Genomic DNA, 2,752 nt, shown 5'->3' with positions numbered 1-2,752 from the left:
TTAAAGTGAGAAAGTGTGTTATTTTTAAATAAAATCCACCTTATTAGAGAAAAATTAATTTGAACAATTGAATTAAAAAATATTTAAATCGTTGGACTAGACGAGCACAGAATGACCACCACAATTCTTAGTTTGCAGGTTTAACGTCGTTTTGGGTAAGACAATATGTACACCGTGGAGAACAAAATAATACGGGGCCAGCGCAATTCTGACATTAACATGTTCCTCGTCGTTTTGGATAAGAGAAAATTTATATTGTGTGGTACAAGCTACTGAAGAATTACAAGAAATTTTGTTTAGGCAATGAATCGGAATGGGCTTAATCAGTAGTAAACCAAGCAAATCGGCACTTCTAATGCTATAAACTAACAAGAATGGTTGAAACTTGCATTCGTGGATAAGCTTGTAGAGATTGTGCTGAGATGGCTTCAGTTAACGCTCCCATTTCCAAAGATTATGAGTTGAAGATTGTTAACACAGAAGTTATGGTGCCTACACTTCCAATGCAGCAGCACATCCTTCCTCTATCAAATCTAGATCTCCTTATTCCTCCAGTTTCTGTCCATGCGTTCTTCTGTTATAAAATCCCTTTCCTAGGACTTTTGCATCAGCACTATCTCATCTCAAGACTTCCCTCTCGAAGGTGTTAGTGTCCTATTATGTATTTGCGGGAAGATTGGTTACAGATAGTATTGGCCTACCAAAGGTCCATTGCAATAACAAGGGAGTTCGCTTCACCCAAGCTTATGTTGCAGCTCCTCTTTCTCAGCTAAATTTATACGACCCTGATGAGTCTGTGCAGGGGAAGCTTGTTCCTTTACTTTCAAAACCCTTTCAAGAAGATGGCATTCCTGTCTTTGCTGTTCAGGTAAGATCACATAATTCTTTGCACCCTTTTTGCTTTCTGCATAACAATCTTAACAGTTTTTAGGTATTTGCAGGTGACAGAATTTGGCTGTGGAGGTCTTGTTATTGGTTGCACTTTCGACCACAGAATTGCAGATGCATACTCTGCAAACATGTTTTTCACAAGTTGGGCAAAGCTTTCTAGAAATGACTCAACTGCATCTCTGAATCCAAGAATTACACGCTCCATATTATGCCCTCGAGATTCCCCTGCTCACTGTGCTGAAATTAACAATATGTATGTGAGGCATTGTTCACAAGAATTCAGCCAAGAAAACCCTCACCCACCTTCTTTAGTAAGTAGAATTCACTATCTAGATGTGAAGAACATTATGGATCTCCAATTCAATGCAAAAAAAGGTGGTAAGAGTAACACCAAATTAGAGGTTTTCAGTGCTTACTTGTGGAAGCTACTGATAAGCACCCACAAGGTCAAGGACACCATGAATTGTAAAATAGGAATAGTTGTAGATGGACGCCAACACTTAAGGGAGATTGGGATTTCTGCCAATTACTTTGGCAATGTTCTAACCTTGCCCTTTGCTGAGTCTAATGCTGGTTATATAAAAAGCAAACCACTTTGTTGGAGTGCAGGGTTAATTCATGATGCCATAAAGAGTGCAGCAAATGAGGAACACTTTTAAAGCTTAATTGACTTCGTTGAGACTACAAAGCCAACACCTGTCTTAGCCAAGATTTACTGCGGAGCAGATGACATGGAGTCCTCAGGACCTGCAGTTTTGGTGTCTTCTAGACTGTCGTTTCCTTTGTATGAGGTTGATTTTGGATGGGGAAAGCCTACTTTTGTAAGCTACCATTTCCCTTGGGGTGCTGAAGCGGGCTATGTCATGCCTACTCATAGCCCTGTAGGAGACGGTAGTTGGATAGTATACATGCATCTTCCAATGGAACAGTTAAGTGCAATAGAATCTGATGCCAATCGCATTCTACTTCAAATCACACAAGATTTCTTACATTTGGCTTAGGAATATCATAGAAACCAAGGTGGGTTTATGTTTGAAGCATTGTACAAATAAGTGTTGGAGATAACTGTATATCCCATATTTACTTTTTTATATTGTAATGTATTTGAGGAATTGAATTTATTAATACCGCTGGCAGTAAGAGGTTTTATGGTGTTCAAATTAGAGAATCAAGTGTCCATAAATCACAGTTTACTGAAATGTTTCATTTATTAATTTTAAAAGTTGTGTATCATCGTCAACTGTTATTATGCAATTCAGTTTTTATGTGTTTTTCTATATTGTTATGATTTTATTAGTTTTATCAGTTAAATTACATATTACATTACATATAAATCAGCAGTTCTAGATTAGATTATGCGTAAATTTGATGAAAATATTTACACATAATCGAAATCAGAAACAGCTGATTTATATCTCTTAGATTGTGAAAACTTAATGTCTATTATATTACATCACAATCACAATCACAATCATGTAATCTATTCATTTCGCAATTACAGACAATGTTTTGTTTGTCTAAACTCAGAAACAGGGGACACTGATTGTCCTTTGAACGTTTCAAATGGTAGTGTTTTTGGCGGTTTGACATAAAAATTCTTGAAGTCCCATCTTTCTACCAAGGTACATATAGTGGCCGTTGACGTATTGAAATGATTGGGGAATGCATGTTGGGTTGCAGCAGGGCTTTTTTGAATAGCTAATATTTAATAAAAATTCGACAACATTTCTGCAAATGAGAAATACTATAAATAAATGAAAAATAATAATCTTGATTTGCAGCAAGAGACTTTTGAAGGGATGAGCGAAGCTATTAAAGTGATGCTTTCTGCTGTGAATTTGTCTTGTTCCTTCACCACAAC

General features: G+C 36.8%; 1 pseudogene; it reads left to right on the top strand.

Annotated features, from left to right (window-relative positions):
• The first annotated feature begins 343 nt into the window (after positions 1–343).
• On the top strand, positions 344–1,927 carry LOC131028413 (coniferyl alcohol acyltransferase-like; annotated as a pseudogene).
• Positions 1,928–2,752: the final 825 nt, after the last annotated feature.

This window comes from Cryptomeria japonica, chromosome 7 (genome assembly GCF_030272615.1).
Source record: "Cryptomeria japonica chromosome 7, Sugi_1.0, whole genome shotgun sequence".
In the NCBI taxonomy this organism is placed as follows: domain Eukaryota; kingdom Viridiplantae; phylum Streptophyta; class Pinopsida; order Cupressales; family Cupressaceae; genus Cryptomeria; species Cryptomeria japonica.
Note: the sequence above shows the minus strand (reverse complement) of the source record. Positions and strands in the feature narration are given on the sequence as shown.